The 20,525-nt window shown below is 37.6% G+C and overlaps 1 long non-coding RNA gene across 1 annotated transcript in view; it reads right to left on the bottom strand.

Moving 5' to 3' along the window:
- Positions 1-20,525, bottom strand: part of LOC307156341 — a 153,531-nt gene that overhangs the window by 95,214 nt on the left and 37,792 nt on the right. Inside the window, exons 2-3 of the long non-coding RNA XR_013820692.1 lie at positions 4,305-4,468; positions 1,259-1,433 (exon numbers count right to left, since the gene is read on the bottom strand). This is a non-coding gene — a long non-coding RNA (uncharacterized lncRNA). The remainder of the gene's footprint in view (positions 1-1,258; positions 1,434-4,304; positions 4,469-20,525) is intronic.

Raw genomic sequence — 20,525 nt, 5'->3', positions numbered from 1 at the left:
AAAAAAATAAAAAAAAATAAAAAAAAGTTCATTGATAATAAAAATAAATAATTCTTGAGCAGCAAATCAGCAAAGGATCGTGTGACACCAAAGACTGGAGTAATGATGCTGAAAATTCAGCTTTGCCATCAAAGTAATAAATGTCATTTTACAATATATTAAAATAGAAAACAGTTATTATAACAGTATATACTATTTCACATTATTACTGTTTTACTGTGTTTTTGATCAAATAAATGCAACCTTGGTGAGCATAGGAGACCTTTTTCCAAAAAAAATCTGACCTAAAACTTTTGAACAGTAGTGTAAGAGTTTTTTTTTTTTTCAATGTTTAGCTGACAAAGGATGACAGCCTTAACATTGGTAATTGACAGCAAAGAGTATCTTACGACGTATACTCCTCATACCATGCATATATTATGATAATACATACTCTGTATGCACACAATGATAACATGAGTTAACAAGTCATACACAGTAGTCTTGTTCATACAGCACATATGAACTCTCAAAATTTGGTTGTCCTGAAATTTAAGGTTTAAAGTCACTACAGTTAGAGAATGTGATTTTCAACAAAGTCCCTTTCAAGGAAAGTCTGTTCACTCTGCAGCCATATTTGCAACGCATCCGGACAGCTATTTTGGGCATCCAAGACCAAGTCCTATCTATTTGAATGGGGGAATCATGAAATGCTTAACAAACTCACAATTAAATAATATATTTCAAATCAGCAACAAAATCTGACATGAACTATCCCATAAATGTTGTGTCTAATGCTCAAATAGTGTTAAAAAAGCTTATTTTTCAGGCCAGACCACCCAATGAACATGTGAAGTCCTAAGCGCCAGTCTCAGGTTTCTATTAGTGACACAGTATGACTTACTTTACCAATCAGCGATTGGCTCTTTTACTTAGAAGATGGGACGTATTCTGCCATTTGCACTTCTCCCATTCAAAGTAATGGGAGTGAACTGTCTTTCTATATCTATAGTCTTTGTTTTCAATCATGTCTTTCATTACCAAAATGTGCATGAACGCAAGTCTTCGCACTCCAAACAAAACTCTATTTGTAAGATTATTTTTCATCTAAAAGATGCAAACAACATTCCTGTTAAACTTTTCATTTTCAATGTTGTGACTTAAATGGTTTGCTGACTCATTAGTAGTATCCAGAGTTAAAGAGAGCCTGTAGGAGAGGAGAGGAGTGTGATAAAGTGTGTTTATAGGGACCATCAGTGCCACTCAGGAGCGAGCCCACCTGTAGTCTGCAAGTCATTATGCTGGGGTCACGGGATATCCTCCATGTAAATGCGCACTCACTTCACTTCAAATTGGGTGTAAAGATCCCATTTCACAAACTGAAACACCTGTCCAGGGATGGGCTATGACGTCGCCATGGTACACTGCCATCCATTACAGTATGTCCCCACTACCTGCAGATGGAAATGTTGAAAATGTTGAAAATGAAAATGTTGAAAAAGAAGAATCAAATATTTAGATTATGTATCTATAAGATGATTTTAATTTGTACAGTATAAAAAAAGTTTAATGCAAATTTCTCCCTTTATTTACATTTAAATGGTTAAATATACACTACTGTTAAAAGTTTAAGGTCAGTTTTAATCTTTTTGTCTCTTTTGTTTACCAAGGCTGCATTTATTTAAAGTCTCCCTGTAGTCAATAATTGTACCCTTAATCACCAAAATGACATATTTAAAAAAATATTTTTTTTATTAATGCCTTAAAGCAGTGGTTCTCAATTCCAGTCCTCGTGACCCACTGCTCTGCACATTTTGTATGTCTCCCTTATTTAACACACCTGAACCAGATCATCAGCTCATTAGGAGAGACTCCATGAACTGAACTGAGTGTGTCAGATAAGAGAGACATACAAAATGTGCAGAGCAGTGGGTCACGAGGACTGGAATTGAGAACCACTGCCTTAAAGGTTGGGTAGGTAAGAATTGTCTAAAGAACTTTTTTTCAAATTGGCTTAAACTGTCTTTATATACCAATACATAATTAAAATGTAAGTACTTTGAAAAAGAGAGTATAAAAATTGAGTGACTATAGTGTATTTAATCTTCAAAAAACACAGCTCATTAATTCCTATCGGGACGAAACAAGTGATTGGCTTGCGCGACTGTCACTCTCCGTCGCCATGACTACCGCCGCTATTACTGGCTCTGCCCACGTGCGTGCAGTCGCGCACCTGTTTTTAGGTGGGAGTGAATGGAATTAATGAGCTGTGTTTATTGAAGATTAAATACACTAGAGTCACTCAATTTTTTATACTCTCTATTTCAGAGTACTTGCATTTTAATTATGTATTGGTATATAAAGACAGTTTAAACAAATTTGAATAAAAGTTTTTTTAGACAATTCTGACCTACCCTACCTTTAAAATATGCAAAAAAGCATGATTTTCACCACAGGGACAAAAAATACAGTAAAACCGGTAATATTGTGAAATATTCAGTGTATTCAGTAAATATTAAATTCATTATCAATGTTGAAAATAGTTGTGCTGCTTAATATTTTTGTAGAAACTGTGATGCACACTTTCTTTATTGAATAGAACGTTCAAAAGAACATTGTCCGGGAAGCAGACACAGTTTTCAGTTAAAATCTAGACTAAAAACACATCTCTTTAACCTGGCATACCCATAGAAAATTATACATTGCTATTATTTAAATCAGTTAAATGAGTATTAGGCTGCATGAATTAGGTCAGCCGGAACCGAGAACACTTCCTATAACACCCGATGTACTTGTTACATCATGAGAAGAATGGCATCTACGCTAATGTTAGTCTTTCTGCTTATTCCGAGGTTTACTGTAATCAGCCGGATCCGGGCCGTATCCAGATCAGATGGTGGACCTGCACCTAGACATGACCACAACGCATCCCTGAAGTGTCAGCAGAGGTTGCGTCAACTAGACAATCCCCTGTGAATGCCGACACAACAGCCATTGGCACTGATCCTCAACAAGCCCGTCTCTATACCGGTGTGATGACTCCGATCTTCAACCAAATGGAACTGGATAATATTCTGATTGGCTTCTGACCTGAAATGCTGCCTGAATCATAATCATACGCTGTTTGTTCATTGGCCAGAGGAGAACTGGCCACCCGACTGAGCCTGGGTTCTCCCAAGGTTTTTTTCTCCATTCTGCCACCTGATGGAGTTTTGGTTCCTTGCCACTGCCCTTTTCACCTTTTTCACCCTCTGTTGACAATGGCTTTTGGCTTGCTTAGTTGGGGACATTAAATTTAACATTTAATTTAATTTTCAACAACAATATTGATCTGCCTGCATTGACACATTATATAAGAACTGAACTGAGCTGGACGACGACATCACGGTTTTCTCCAGAGCGGCTATGAACTAAATTAATAACTTTTTTACAACAAAAATGAAACATCACTGACCGTACTTAAGCTGGACTGTGATGCTATTTTCTTCTTGAAACAAACTTTGTTGCATTATTTTCCTGTTTTGAAACAATCTGTATTGTAAAAAGCGCAATATAAATAAATGTGACATGACTTATTTGAAATAGAAATCTTGTAACAATGTAAATGTCTTTAGTGCCACTTTTGATCAATTTAATTTATTTTATTTTTATTTTTTAATGGAATGTGTCCTTACTGAATAAAATAATTTATTTATTTAAAACAAAAATCATACTGACCCAAACTAACTTTTGAACAGTAGTGTAAATGTTATGAAAAGCAAAAGAGGCTTAATTAGCATTGTAAAAAAGCTTGACATTTTTTGTTATGCTGGTTGAAAGTCTCCTCATATCCTGATAGAACTATGTTAAGTGGTCTAAATGTATTTTTATGAATATATATAATCTGTGGGAGGCGTAGGACCATAAAATGTTCTTTCAATCATTTTATTCGGTCTGAATGAAAATGACAGCATGTGTTCCCTGTCAGTCAAGTTTGCACACCACAGCGTAGCCTGTTCACGCAGACATCATACTGTACGTCATCAGCACATTTCACTGTACTCTGAGTCTGTGCAGACAGAGCGAGAATGGCAGGCAAACAACCTAACTTTCCTAACAAGTGGCAAGTATCTACATTTCAGGTTTGACAGTAGAGTTCTATGTACCGCTGACTTTGACCTATGCAGATAATTCAGTGAGATCATTCGACTGTGAGTAAAGCTGAAATACATTGCATTCTTTCCTTTATGTCAGCTTCTGAACTGGAGTCATTTCACAATCACATACTTATGTATGCAAGCATGTGCTTCTGTTTCTCCCCTCACTGTGCTGTAAAGTTTTCTCACCAGGGAATGAATGACACATGATATAATCCAACAACGTTGTCTCTGGTCATCTCGCTTCTGGTCTGTGCACGTTCATGGGTTCTGGAGGAGGCGTGGCTTTGGGCGGTGATATGCTTTCAATGCATGCAGGCTAAAGTTTGCATTTCCCAGATCACCTATTGCACCTTTAAATAACAGACAAAAAAAATAAAAAAAACATAAAAAAAATAATAAGAATAGACCATATCACATGAATACTCACCAACACAATAAAATATCTGAAAACAGCACAATAAAAAAAAAGATGTAATGAGAATGTCTTCCTGAAAGCTGTAAGCTGTTCCATCAATTCCACACTGAGTTGCTTACTGCCATTAATCCTCTTTAAGGTAGAATACTTCTTAGAATAATCTGCCTCAGTTTTACATACTCACAGCCATCACAACAGATGCCAGAATAATATGATAGAACCCTTAGAGAAATTAATTCTATAATGTAACTTGCTTTGCTTTGATCACTTCCAGAAAACGGAAATGCGTTCACTTCCAACAGTAAAAAAATTGGCTATTAATGACAATGAGATGTATAAACAGACTCATTTAATTCTGCGCCATACCTATGCTAACCCTGAAATAACTTACAACCCAAGGCCTGTTTGACACCACACACCTCACAATCCCCCTTCCCCTGACATGCTCCTCCGCACTAAATCACAGGAGCTGCTGTGACCACTGACATGCTAGATATGGCCTGCAGTCACTGCACTCAATCAGCCCGTGCCGTCCAGCGCCCTGTGTTTCTCCAGCAGAAGAGCAATGAGAAACAGACAGCACGTCCACTCACATGGATAAAGAGATCAACATGGACATATAAAGAATGAAGGGAACTTTTCATGGATCTAGATCTACTTAAAAATAAAAAATCCTAAAACTTAGTATCATATTATATAAAGCACTATTAAAGAATACGCATCTATACCTTTCTGATTAATGCAATAAGTGCAAGATGCAGCAGTTACCGTTTTGTGTATTTGTTCTAGTGGTGAATGAATTGAGACAGTGCCTTGTGTTTGGACCACATCTACAGCCCGGTCTCACCCCAAAACGTCACATACTGACGCGTCTTGACCAAACGGCAATATACGACGAAAAGGGTACCCCTAAAACGTCCATATGAGACGAAGACATAAGCGCACCAGCAGCGCCTCTTAGCGGTACCCTAACGCATACCTAAACCTACCCATAACCCGAATAGTCACATACGGACGTTTTAGGGGTACCCTTTTCGTCGTATATTGCCGTTTGGTCAAGACGCGTCAGTATGTGACGTTTGGGGGTGAGACTGTGTTGACATCTACTACTACAACAAAAAACACACATCCTAAACTATATACCAGATATCTACAGTGAGAGGTTGCTCTTTTTGTGGCCTACACTACAAGCTATCACAAAAACAATACAAACAAATAATTCAGTACAGGTCTTGACCGATCTATATACAGAGAAAGAGAGAGAGCAATTGGATAACACTTAACAACCATTTCCAATGTCTTAAATGTATTTGCAACTACATTACCAACAAGGGTATTAAACGTAAATGTGAATGGATTTGGTTATTGCATTATTCTTTTTACAACTCTTACAAAGGTATTTTGAAATGTTTGGAGTCGGTAAGACTAATGTTTTTGACAGAAGTCTCTTATGCTTACCAAAGCTGCATTTATTTGATCAAAAATATAGGGGGGAAAAAACAGCAGTATGAAAGTTTTTACAATGATTGATTTCTAAAATGTGTTTTATTCCTATGATGGCAAAGCTGAATTTTCAGCATCACTACTCCCGTCTTCAGTGTCACTTCAGAAATCATTCTAATATGCTGTTTTGGTTATTATCAATGTTGACAACAGTTGTGCTGCAGATGCATTTTTTCAGGTCTCTTTGATAATTATAAAGTTCAATAGAACAGCATTTATTTAAAATTGAAATAGCTTGTATCATTATAAATATTTTTACTGCCATATTTGATCAATTTATTGCATCCTTGCTGAATTAAAAAACTTGTGAACATTAGTGTATAATAAACACGTAACAGTAGAAGCCAGCTGACACAAGCAGGTGTATTTACAGCAGGTGTTTTCCCAGAAAGCTGCAGTCAGTCTTAATGCAATCCTTTAGGCAAGCCATTATGAATTAACAAGAAATCATACACAAAAAAAACAACAATTGTACTACTACAGATATAAAACATGCTGCTCACCTGCTAACAAACCAGCCCAGAGCAGAGCTGCTAAACAGAATAAACACGCCAAGTCATTCATACAATCGCGCAGCCACACAAACACAGATGTGAGCAGCTCGTGATTGATCAGTCTCTAGATCTCAAGCGTAGCCACACACACATCCAGCAGTTCTGGAATGTCTGATAAAATGATATTAATTCCACACATTAATGAGATTAATGAATTTCAATAGTGGGAAGACAAGAGAAGTACGTATTCTTTTTGTCTGGACCTGAAATAATAACACAAAGGCAATTACTGCGCATCCATCAATCTGCAGCAGACAGTCTAATTATCTCTCCATTTCTGAAGCACTTGCAGTCCTGCAGCACTCATTTGTATTCTTTGATATGTTATTTTTTCATTAATAGTGCGATGCATTAGGGATGTGCAGATGAGTACAGTGGGACTCAGATGTTTCAGAATCATGATTGAGTTTTTCACCACTCCACTCTGAGAGTTGCCGAATTCTGATGATTGATGATGATGTCACCGTGTGAGGAATGGCCGTCCCTGCAGCTATGGATAAGTCATTGTTTTCCTGCTACAGGAAATAAAGCCATATCTACCACCTAGAATCAGGCTTATAATTTCTCAGCCAGGAGTCTTCATTTTCATCGCTCACTCTTGAGAAATAAAGTGTTTTTGTACATGGAACAGAACTTCAAGAAAGTTGCACTTTCTACACAGGCCACAGTGCATCATCTTTTGAAACTGTTACTTGTAATGACACACTGCACTGTAAAATATTATTCTTGGTTTAACCTAACATTTTAAGGCAACCAGGTTACTTACTAGTTCATTGAAAATAAATATTTGAGTTAATGCAAAAAAAAAAAAGATATTGTTTTTATCAACAGAAACTCAGAATATTAGATCATCTAAACACCATCGGTGAATTAAAGTTTGACAAAAGAAAAAAAGTTGTTATAAATCATGAAAACATATTTTTTACAATGTGGCCAGGCCAAATATTTGGCTGATTCGCTTGGCTGATTAACAGAAGTGTTTACCCCCCCCCCCAAAATTTTTTGATCATATTCAGTGAAATCGACACTATAATCCGACAGAACAACATAAATAAGGTGGTTTTAGAAAAAAAACCCGAGCTTGTAACTCCACCTGGAGCGTGTTATTTGTTTTGCAAAAATCCACCGCTCCCGGATCATCGGGTCCAACCAGCGCAGGGGGGTGTGAGATCTGACTGTCAATCACAGGTCGTGCACACGCCACAGATCCCCCCTCCTTCGCGCACGTTACAATATCACATGCACACGACACGCCTGAAGTTCGCCTGAAGATTGTACGAAGCGTGATGGCGGAGAGAAAATCTACTAACAAGCTTCCAATTCCTCGGTTATTGCTGTCTATGGGTGGATTAGTCAGGGCAGCCTGAGCCTACCTCCGAGTTCATGGTGTTGATCGATGCTGAAGAGACGGACGCGTTCACAGAAAATCTGGTTCACACGCACTGACGAGCACAAACTCGATGGGAGGGTGCTCGCTGGTAGTGGGGGAGGGGCATGAGAGTAGTAAACATTAAAAATTTTGGCTAAGTCGACCCAATCTGCCAGACTTGCCGACTGCAGCTTTAAAATAACATACAGCATATTCCGTCTAATGTAGTTTTCGGAATCCAAATTGCACAATAAGTTATTTTGTATATTAAGAAAATTAACCATTTGCTTAGTTACTACTTTTCCTACTATTTTAGACACTACTGATAAACTTGAAATCGGCCTGTAGTTTGCCACATTAGTCAGTTCACTGGCCTTGAAAACCGGGGTGACTAGCCCATTTTTCTAACAATTTGGGAATGTAGATTGTATAACTGATAGATTTTCAGTTTCTATTGTAAAATGACAAAATTTTAAATAATAATAATAATAATAATAATTGTTTAATTTATATAACACTTTTCCCAAGCTCAATCTGCTTTACAATTAATAAATTGTAATTTATTGCATAGACCAGAATGAAAAATATACACATTTCTGACCAACAGTCCAAACAGAATGAGCAGCAGAGTAAAAGTGAAGTCGAACTGTCTCTTGAATGCCACACAGCCAGAATGAGTGCAAACTCCAGGGCCCCAAACGGGAACACTCGATGATGACGGCCACCACGCCACAAAATCGTCCCGTCAAAGACGCTTTGCCCGCAGCAACCACACTACAAACACCGTCAAGTAGGCAGGCCGGATGAAGCACCACAGCAAGCGCCAGAGCGGAATAAAACATACATTTAAACAAGAAGACAGGATCAAAACAGACAAACAACGGCAGCCAAACGCACACAGCATATTCACACCGGAACTTATATGTTTGTGCAAGTTGTGTAAAGTTATTTCAGCGTGTTTGTAATTAAATTATATTATATTATAATAATACTATACTCGGCAAACAATCTCTTAGTCTGAGTAAAATTATAAATTCAGAAGTAAATCACATCCTTTTACTGAAACATAACTTGAGTGTCATTTTGTCTTGTGGCCCTTGACCATACAAATCTCACCCATTTAACAAATTGCCCCTCCTCTTCCTTTTTATTGGTTCTTTGCAGGGACAGCTGCAAAAATAGCCTCCAAAACCATAAACTCACTTCCCTAAAACAAACACGGACATGCTGCAGGGGAATTCTGCAACAATTATAATAAAGAGGACATTTTTCCCTTGCTGCACCATTTCACTTCAGGCTAATTGAGTGCTGAGTGAGAAGGTACTTCCTGGTTCACTCTTACAAATGAGGAGGAAAATTTGGTGATTTTATTCTCCTCAGTGACCCACTGTCCAAGTATGAGCACATACCTAAAGGCTTGAACAATTCTGTCTGCTTTGATTTATAATGGCCTACTGATCCTCACATGCATTCATTTGGTTTGTGGCAACTGTAAGCAGGGATCACAGTCTAAGCATTTACTTAGGAAACACAATCTGGCAAATATCCCAAGTGCCAATTACAGCTAAATATGCTTTTCATTTTTCATTACCATGTTTGTAGAACATAATGCACAAAGCCGCATCACATGAGTCCAATTGAGTTTCCATTCCAGCAGCGAAAGGATAATAAATAAATATTTCCAAGCCATTAGGGGTTGGAAGAGCTCCATACAAGGGTTGAGACAGCGTTATGATGTGTATAGTGTTTCAATAGAGGGTTGTCCTCAGGGCACAGACAGTCAGTCTGATAAACACTCTACATGAACATCTCAGCTTTCCATTAAAGGTTGCAGGAGTCGACATGCAAGTGTGCGGCAGACGCGTGTTTTACGACGGAGCCCGGCAGCGCAGACAGGTTAACTGTAATATCCAGAGTGGTTCAAACTTTATTTTTCAATAAACTCATTACAATCACAGCCTGCCTGGTTCCCCTTGCATGTACCCCAGTTTCAAAAGCCTAACTGCCCCCTCATAAATAGCCATTGCTTTTCATAAACATCATCAAAATTATTTATTGAGGAGAAGAGTTATTTATTGAGTGGGTAGAGGACACATACACACAGATATACACACACACATATATATATACACATACATACTGTATAATATATATATATATATACACACACACACACATACATACTGTATAATATATATATATATATATATATATATATATATGTATATATACACACACACACACATACATACTGTATATATATATAACATACACGCACGTTCTAAGCTTTGTTCTTTGTGAAGAAGTCATATGCACTTCATCTTGGGCAAAAAACAAAAAAGAAAAGAAAGCTGGAGGAGGGAAGAACAGACGCACGTAGAGCAAGTTCTTATTCAGAGGGCAGAGCACTGTCATTCACATATTATAACGTCAGGTTTCTTAAATTAATAGGAGCCAAGCACTGAAATTCACAAAAACAGTTTGTCATCTAACACTGAGGGGATCGATTGTGTGTCACTGTCAAAACCAAGCAGCCCATCATCATTAAGTCACTCGTGATTGAAGCCATTCTCCTTCAGACAGGCCCATCCATTACATTCACACATAATCCACAACTCATCTCTCTATCCACAGGCTCCAACCCCCCGGCCCCTGAGGACCCAGGTCCAGCAGTGAGAGTGGAGTCCTCTGGTGTTTGACTAGACCCTGGAAGACCTCTCTACCACAACGAGCCATATGTGTCATCAAGTGGTCAAAACAGATGCAGGGTTAAACCTTTAACCCAAGTCTGCCGTCAGGCTGTACACAGTTTTACATCCAACCACTTTGGTGTATGTGACTTGGCAGCACAATACCATTGTGCCAGATTATTATTGTAATTTAATTAAAATAACACAAGTTTTTGTTTCTTAGCTGCAATTGTTACCAATGAGGTTTATTGACAAAATGTTAACGCCATAGAAATAAAAAAATTCCTAAATAATGAAAAAAGTGGACACCTAGTACTTACGGATAAAACATTTCCAAGTCAAAATACTGAAGCAAAATCATTCTAAAATGTACTTGAGCACGTCCTGAAATATGCGAGTATTTCCATGCTGGCCAACTTGGCCTTTTTACGGTTTCAACAATAAAAAAAGCATCTTGCTCAGCTTCGTGCAGAAATAAAATGTTGGGTTTGTGTGGTTTCTATTGTGTCTATTCATTGAGTTATTTCCTCAGCTCTCTGACATATTACCCAACAGCTCAATCCATCTGCTTTGGGGCGATTTCCTCTCTCACCGGATATCTGAATGGATCACACAATAATCTCTCCTGCCCTCAAACCATACGCACAATGATTATTTTGTCTTCAAACATCTCTGACAGGAAAAATTAGTAATCATCATGGTGAGAGCAGGTGTTTTTCTTTCCCTGCTTTTCTTTTCTTTCCCCTCCCCAGAGCAGCAACACAGATGCTTGTGTACAAGGCCAGTATTGATTTTTAAACCATTTGACGCGAGCTGAATAAGATGGGAGAGAGGGGAGGCTTTAGCCATGAGCTTTTTTATCAATCAACGTGTCAAAGCTGCTACTAAACTCAATTCTTATTTATCAGAATTGCCCGGTCGGACAGAGCGCCACGCACAACAGTCACAAATCTTCACGCAAACTATACGATAACTCACGGTCCTAATCCAACGCAACACTACTTCATCGCGGGTGCCAAGATGATTGACTTAAAAACAAATCCAGCATTATTGCCATGTTCTAATATGATGTGATCTTGGACTCAATCAAATAAGTAATGATCTTCAACTCCAATGTAAGACCAGGTAAACGGGTTAAAACAATTATGACCGGGTCAAAAACGGTTTAGAATTTATTAGCAATATTAAATCACATGTAAACGGAATAGTTTGTTCCCTGCTGTCTGTCTGGGAGGCATTCACGTAACACATTTACCGAGAAACGGCAACACACAAATTGTAAACATGTTCGTGTCAAAAATTTTAAGCCCAAAGGTCAGGACTAAGCTGTAATTTGCCCACAATACAGCAGGCTGATGAACAGGGAAACATTAGTTTCCATCTGATCATACGTGCCTGATTACCTTGTGCACCAATCAATTTCTGAGTGAGTTAAAACACCAGCACCAAACAAAGGACATAGATGGAGGATAGTAAATAAAGCTAGAGTCTAAAACACATGAATCACAGTGTTATTACATTCCCACACCTCTCTTAACAGGTATTGATCATGGGGTGTGCTTGAAATATAGGTTGCATTGTTAAAAGACAGCACGGGTGAGATTTGATAGAGGGAAGAGTGCGATCAAAGGCAATAAAGACAAAGGCCTAAGCGCTAACACACACACACACACACACAAAGGAAACCTAGAGAAAGTTTCACATCTAATAACATACTCTCAGAGACAAGAAACTAATTATGAGGTAAGCTCTTTGAGATTTATCATGGTACCATTATTTGCTTTTTTAAATAAAAGCGATGCTCAATTTTTCCATTTTAACAAAAAAAAAAAAAAAGTGAATTAGATTAACATTTGAAATTCTCTTTACCTCTAATGGAAAATAGTAATACCTGTTTGCATGGTCCACAAAATGTTATAAATCATTTCAAGCCAAGCAAAGATTCAGCAGATTTAAGATGAATAGCACCTTTCTTCATGAAAATGTATCTTCAGAAGTGATTTAGCTAAAATCTCCCTCAAGCTACTAAAATGTAAAAAATGGATCAACAGGGGAAAAACGCCAAAATTATGAATGAAATGTCACATCCAAATGCAATGGTTAAATGAGGGTGATCAATCTAAGGCGCTTATGACGATGAACAGAGCGGAGAATAGAATTGAACCTGTGTGTTTTGACAGCTTTGATTGGATTAAACACTCGCTAATGGGATCATTTTTCAAGGGAAAAGGTATCCCTTAAAAACAGGGCAATCAATTATTATGAATTATACATAGCTTGAGTCAAAGTCAACCATCATTAAAACATCTCATTATCATTTTATTCATTTTCTCTGAGAACCAAGAAAGAGAAAAAGAGAATGTGAAAGGTATAATTTTTTTAATCTTAAGAAAAAAAAAAAATCGTATTATATATTACATAGGGCCTATATTTATTTATATAATCATTCTATATATAAACCCCTAATAATGTGTGTACAATTTTTGTGTGTGTGTGTGTGTGTAAAATATATATACACGTGTGTGTGTGTGTGTGTGTGTGTGTGTGTGTGTGTGTGTGTGTGTGTGTGTGTGTGTGTGTGTGTAAAAAATATATATTTACACACAGAGTAGTGCACATATAAAATCCAAATAAATACTCTAAATGACAAAATAAAAAAAACAGAAAAGGAAATGTCTTCATTATTCTAACTTGCAATGCCTTTGTATTAATGTCAAAATAGCAGGGCTTGATAGTGCCTGTATGTCTGTGTTATTTTCATCTGGCTATGTGTATGTACATATGCGTGTAAAGATTCATTTGAAATATTTTCCGCTGACCGATGCATTAGTGTCAGGATTTTCCGGTTCCATCCTTCATCAAACAGACCTGCATGCACATTTCTGTGGGTGTATGTGTCGGACATTCATGCCGGTGAGTGTCAACAACACCAAACGCTTAACTATGACATCATTTGACTAGGGGTTATTGATGGTGATTTTTAGAGGGTCAAAGTGGTCTTGTTTTCTTTGCACTTCTCCTATGCTGCTCCTAGACTGTGAGCTTCTCCAATGCCTCCATTAGGCTGATGGATGTGGAAGGCATGCAGGCCAGAGAGAAGGGAGATGGTCGACTGGTTTTAAAACAAAGGGAACCCACAGCACTGATTGGAGGGTTAAGGCTGCTTTTACAATGGAAGACGTTGTAAAGGAAGTTAAAAAGATACCACACACACAGCATAACAGTCTGAAACCACACAATATGAAAAGATGCAGATGACACCACTTCTCCAACTCACACACATACGCACAAATTCAGAATGGACAGAATTGATAACATAAAATGGAAAAAAATATATATTTTTAAATAGTATAGTTAAGTACTGAAAAATTAAAAAAGAAGAAAAACGAGGCTTAAATTGTCTCTGCATTACACAAAGTAGCCATTGACCAGAAGAATGTCATGATTACGGTTAAATTCTGCAGTGGTATCTATTTCACATTCAATCAAGGTACTGTAATAATATTCTGAAAATTGGAAGTCTTAATAAAATGTTGTAAAGTGAGGTCAAACTCAAACATACTGTAGCCTATAGTAAGATATATGCATGGCATTTCCAAGTTATTTTGCAAAGCAGAAGTTTGATACAGATTTCCTGAAATTCCAAGGAGAAAATTCTTCTGAGATGTAAAAACATCTCAATAGCTAATCAAATTGTCATCCCCTATGAAAATACTGTCATTGATCCTTTGATTCTGATGGTTATTAACTGTAAGTGAACGGCAATGCAAAAGTCTGGGGGGTGGGGTGGTAATTGGCAAGAAGCAAGAGGTTTTGTAGTTATTCCTGGTCATGTTCTCAATGGCCTTGTGAGTTACAATACGCAGACTTTTTTATTCCAGACACACTCTCTCCCTGCCCAAAAGCATCCACCAAGCATGACCATAACGCATAAAACACTGCTGCCTGGCTCCACAGCTCGGCCATTATAACTGCCATTAGAGAGCAGGCCTCACAGAGAGCATCAGATAGAGGCTCATTGATTCAACTGCTTAGTCCACATCACGCACTGAAATGACCCGAATAACTCACGACACGCATCTCAACGCACACTAGCAAATTGTCGTATTAGCACTATTGTGTGTGGGACAGTTTTGGAAAATCTGTGCTGCTGTGAATATGATGATTTAAAATGGCCTAAACATATGTGGTAATGTCAAAAATAAAAACGTTTTATTTAAGCTGTGCAGAACCGATAAAAGCGCCAAGAATTTCAAGAAGAAATGAAAATGTCCAAAATGAAAGTGAACAACTGAATCCCTTCACAAAAGTGTCCATAAGATGGACCCAAGGTAAGTTATTTAAGGTATTTTAAGATTAGATTCCTGATACCAAATGCTCTTACACCAAAAATTGATCAGCGAATATATTTTTATTTATTTTTTTCTTTCATTATCAAAGTAACATTATAGATTAGTTCAGAGTACACCAAGTGTGAATATGAGACAATAATGCCCTGCAACCTCAGGAGTATTCACGGTTTGGAGTGAGCAGGACATATTGAGGTCCACTTTCAAATGTACTTTGTCCCCAGTGGTTGTCCAGAGCACCTTTGCGAGTGCTATTAGAGTCACGCCACCTTCACAAACTTAAATGCTTCTTTTTAGTGAGAGAAGGGCTGAGACCTTCTTTCTTCCCCTCTTTCCAATTCTTTTTCTGCCACCCTTATTTTATTTATTTTTTTTACTCTTGCCTTGTTGAATTCAATACAGGTCCACTTTAATTAATTAGCCCTAAATAAATAATGTGGGAGCAGCCTATTTAGAGGTTTTTATTCTCCAGACATAAAAGTCATTAATTATAACACTCGGCGCAAGAGAGTCTGATAAGAGACACTAAGTGCTACTTCAACTCTAGGCAGCACATGTCCACCTGAATATCAAATTCAGAATGAAGCACGACAACACAAACTAATGACAAACAGCTGCAGGAATCACTTAAGTCATACTCTCATATCATTCTTTGTGTCTGCGTGTCAAAAATCAATGTTAAAATGTTGTTGGAAGGGAATAATGGAAACGGATCGGGAGTCGGCAGTCAGAATCACTCTTGTTTGTTTGTGAGAGGCTGAGGAGACAGGTGAGATTTGCCCTTATTACCAATGTCAGAGATTCGATTAGGCAGCAGGAAAGCAAATGATCCCAATGAACTTGTGATTAATCCGGCTAAGGTCTATTCACTAATGTAGCAGAATGCATTAAAGGCATAAGCTAATGGGGACAGGACATCAATTCAGATACAAATGAACCGCATTTGCATTGGGCGCTTATTGACTGCTGTAACAAAACGAATTACAAAAGGTAATCTACTTATGAACCGCCGTATGGATGAGGCATGATTTCCTCCATATCTGTGCTTCCACTCAGAATCAGACCAGGATTTGCCTTTGGAAACAATTTACTTTGTCGATGCATGTTGACTGACAAGACTGAAGCCGAAATACACCCAAAGATCACAAGGTGTGCAATGCGTTTTCAAATGCAGGTATCAAGGCCTAGAGTTGAAAATACCAGTTACTGACCATCCGATAAACACCTGTAGAAAACTAACATAAATATATGACTAAAAATACACAGATTTCCTACAAACTATCAGTCAACAATGATGTGTTATTTGATGTTTCCATTTGCGTACAATGTGGTTCAGTGTTTATGAAGGAAGTCTCTTATGCTCACCAAGGCAAAAGCAGTAATACTGAGAAATATTATGACAATTTTAAATAACTTTTCTATTGGAATATATCTTAAAATGTACTTTGTTAATTTGATGGTAAAGCTGAATTTTTCAGCATCATTACTTCAGTCTTCAGTGTCACATGATCCTTCAGAAAATGGGTGTGTGAATAGAAAGTTCAAAAGAACATGTATTTAAAATGGAAATCTTTTGTAACATTATACATTTCTCAACTGTCACTTTTGATCCATTTAATATATCACTGCTGAATAAAAGTATTAATTCCTTTAAAAAATAAATTCTGACCTCAAACTTTTGAACCTAGTATATTTCAATTGCATTGTAAATTGCTTTGGATAAAAACATATTCACAAATGTTTTATCCACAAGCTCCAATTTTTCAAGTTAATCATATGTGGAATCCCAAATAACAAATTACATCGTATTCCAAATTTGATATGTCAAAAGTTATTTTTAAATGTGTAAGGCCATTTGTTGAAATGGGGTCACTTTTTACCTCTGCAGCACCCAAATATTGTACAACATTCAAAAAAAAAAAAAAAGAGGCCATTCAAGCCTTTCTAGATCGGTCGTGTGTGAATGCATTTTTAGTTCCCTCTCTCAAAATGTCATTTCAGCCACCAGTCCATACTGCCAGGGGCCCAGATCTCACAAGATCATCTTCGCTATGCCACTTCATCCCAGACACTGTCTCTGCCACTGCTACCTCTTTTTCCGGATGCCTATTCTGACACTTCCACTCCTGGATGAAAGAAAGTGCTTTAATCCTCGCTTTGTTCTGCTGCACAGAAGGACATAAAAGAGCTCTCGGGTGGATTGCTCTCCTCCAAGTCCCCAGGCAGTGGGACGGTCCGGAGAAGATGGTCTTATCAATAATACCACACTCTTAACGCGGGGGCTTAGTACACGGGAAATATTCCACAAACCGACAGGAATCTATCTTGCCTCCCTTTCCCAAGGTCCCTCTGGTAATGACACTTTTGCGAGCCTGTCTAATACCACCTAGTAAGTGATTTTTTTGGAATGGCATGAGGGAGAATGGGAAGGAGGCTAAAAACGAAGTAAGAGAGCACAGTTCTATTTGATGTTTCGATCGGGGATTGATCTAGGTGGAGAAGCAGGGATGGAGAAAAGGGGATTATTGGCTTGCTGAGATGCGTTAGATCTACGGGATCTGTGAGAAGTGTTGCAAAGAACTGCTGTTTCCACACAGATTCTGAACTGCTCATGAACTCTTCACAAAAAGCACCTGTGGACTTCTGAATGGGTGTCAAAGTCCACTGGCTGAGATTTGTTTCCCACACACACATATAGTACTGTACATATCTGTACGCACACAGGAACAGCAGTGAGGAACACGTGATGATTGCAAAGATGACCAGATGTCCTTTCTTCCATTGAAGCACAACATGCTCTTCTTAGAGCATGATCATCTCAGATCATGAGATGACCCAAATCTTGTGTACTGCTGTCATTAAAGTAAAAAGTATAAATGACAAATACTAAGAAATCCTCAAATTCACATATCTTTTCAATACATTTTTGTTATTTGATTAACTTTTGATTTTATTCTTTAAAACATTAAAATGATCATTTTATTTTTTAAATGATTATATATTTTCTATATAAATCACATGTATACACTACTGTGCAAAAGTCTTAGGCACGTTAGTATTTTCACCCAAAAAATGGTTTTAAGCCAATTATTTATATATTTTGCTGTAGTATGTCAGTAGGTAATATAAGTTTACATTTCCAAACATTCATTTTTCCATTAATTGTAATAATAATAATAATAATAATAAAACAAATAGTTTTTCAGTTAGCTTTGCAGGTAGGTTTCTTCAAGTATCTTGGAGACGGTGCTGCAGTTCTTCTGGATTTAGTTTCTTCATGCAAGCTACGCAATGCTCGTTCCCGTTATCTCAGTGAACTATGGTTACAATTGTAAATGGAAACATTCCCTTTCGATATGGTCAACTCGCATTACGTGCACACATCCAAAGCGCGCTCACAGAAAATTTGATTTGAATGTGATTTTAAGCCATACAAGCACAAGGCGATGCGTAACTATTTTGGATCAGTGCAAAGAGACAGCAGCCTAATATTCCTGCTGCCATCTCTATAATAACACTAATCAAACAACAAAAGACAAAGAGAAAATTCACTCGTTCTTGACTGAATAACTTTTGTAACTATATTTGTAATGTATATTTTATTTATAAAGTGCAGTGCTATTTTACATTTGATTACAGTTTCTGTACCTGAAAATCTTAAAACACTGTTTATTTAAATTATCTCTTTTAGTTCTATCTATTTGTTGTGATTGCAATTTTTTTTTTTTTATTACTGTGTTTACTTATCTTTAATAATGCTTGAAATGTATATTAGTTAGGCTAGTTGTTTATATATGGTATTTTTAAACCACAGACAAACGTTCCTTGCTTAAGTGTTCTTTAGCTTGTTGATTTTTGTTCATAATATTCTGCCCACAGAAGGAGGCGGCACACCAACATGTTCAGCGGGCGAGACCTGAGACCCCCTTGGTGATTTATATGTCATGCAGTCTGATCAGACCAGGACATGGTTAGGCCTGTCACGATAACAAATTTTGCTGGACGATAAATTGTCCAAGAAATTATTGCGATAAACGATAATATTGTCGTTCGAGACCATTTTCATCTAATATAATGATAATGGCATTATAATGCAGGTACACCTTTTCAAAAATCTATAAACTTTTATTTCTTAAGAATATTAAACATTGAAAATGGAAAAACATTTTAAATATCCACAAAAAATTAACAAAACAACCAAAAACAATAAAAGCAATGGACTCTCAGTCTCTGTTAACAAAACAAGTAATAAAAACTCAGTGAGTGTTTTAGCGCAATTTTCTGACGTCATGGGATCACAACACTAAGAGATAGTAAATCTTTTTATGTTTTTTTTTTTTTTTTTTTTTTTTTTTTTTTTTTTTGTGTGCGTTCCCGAGATTAGACCTTCCTTAACATAATGCCGAAAACCCGAAGTCTCTAGGTGGTCTGGTTGAGGAGGAGATAGAAGTGCAAGATTGGTGCGCACAGACAGAACAGAAATCATGAGTTAACAATCGCAATTTTGTCCGTAGGAAAATTGCGCTAAAAAATTCACTTGAAGAAATACCAAAAACAATAAATAAAATGGATGTAAACAAAATTGCACTTCAAAAAATATTAAACATTAGGCTCAGACATAAATATTCCATAACAGGCAAAACTGCCGGTTTGTAAACAAATTAAAAAAAAAGCCTCAACAGGATACCACCGCATTTTGCACTGTCCTCCTGTTACTTTGTCGACTAAACAAACACCCGAGTGATTGTGTAATTTACTGTCGGGAAGACGGAGATGCGCTTTATTGCGTGTATATGCTACGCACTGAAAATACTTGGTTAGGATTAGGGGTGAGGAGTGCGTGCGTATTACACGCCATAAAGTGCGTATATGCACGCAAAAACTATTTTTGGCGTATAAATGGCACGAGAAATAACATTCGTAGTATAGATACGCATTTTCATGAGATCGGTCTCGCTGTCGCGTTTGGCTTTGAAACCAATTCCATCTTTTTCTTTTTTTTCCCCTCCAACTCACAACTAGCGTCTTCTCTCTCTCCCGGCAGTCGCCGCAAGCAGTCCCGCCGGCGTTTTCCCATACAAAGGCCATGTGACTGACAAGCGCCGCGGCGCCGCCACCCCACACAAAGACCATCACAAAGGTTCACTCCTCCTATACGCTAAGGAACCGAGAGTGGTCATCCAGTCTATGTGGTAGAGAGCATGGTAGAGAGAGAGAGAGACGAGGAAAACAAACAAGCATGTAAATGGAATTATCGCGGCCGGAAAAATTATCGAGCTCATTTTTTTTAATCGTGCGATTAATTGATTTATTGACTATCGCGACAGGCCTAGACATGGTGCCCTCTGAGCTCTGACTGGAACTCCTTGAAGGCCAGAAGTACTGCCACCATTTCCAGGCAGTTGATGTGCCAGTTTGTCATTTGCTCCATCCAGGACCCAAAGACTGGCCTGCCATCGTTCATAATATTCTGCCCCTCACGACTACTTTTCTTCTGGATACCAAGCCCAGTATTACCCCCAACTGA

This window comes from Squalius cephalus (genome assembly GCF_949319135.1).
Source record: "Squalius cephalus genome assembly, chromosome: 3".
Classification (NCBI taxonomy): domain Eukaryota; kingdom Metazoa; phylum Chordata; class Actinopteri; order Cypriniformes; family Leuciscidae; genus Squalius; species Squalius cephalus.
This window is presented reverse-complemented; position numbering and strand designations above follow the sequence as displayed.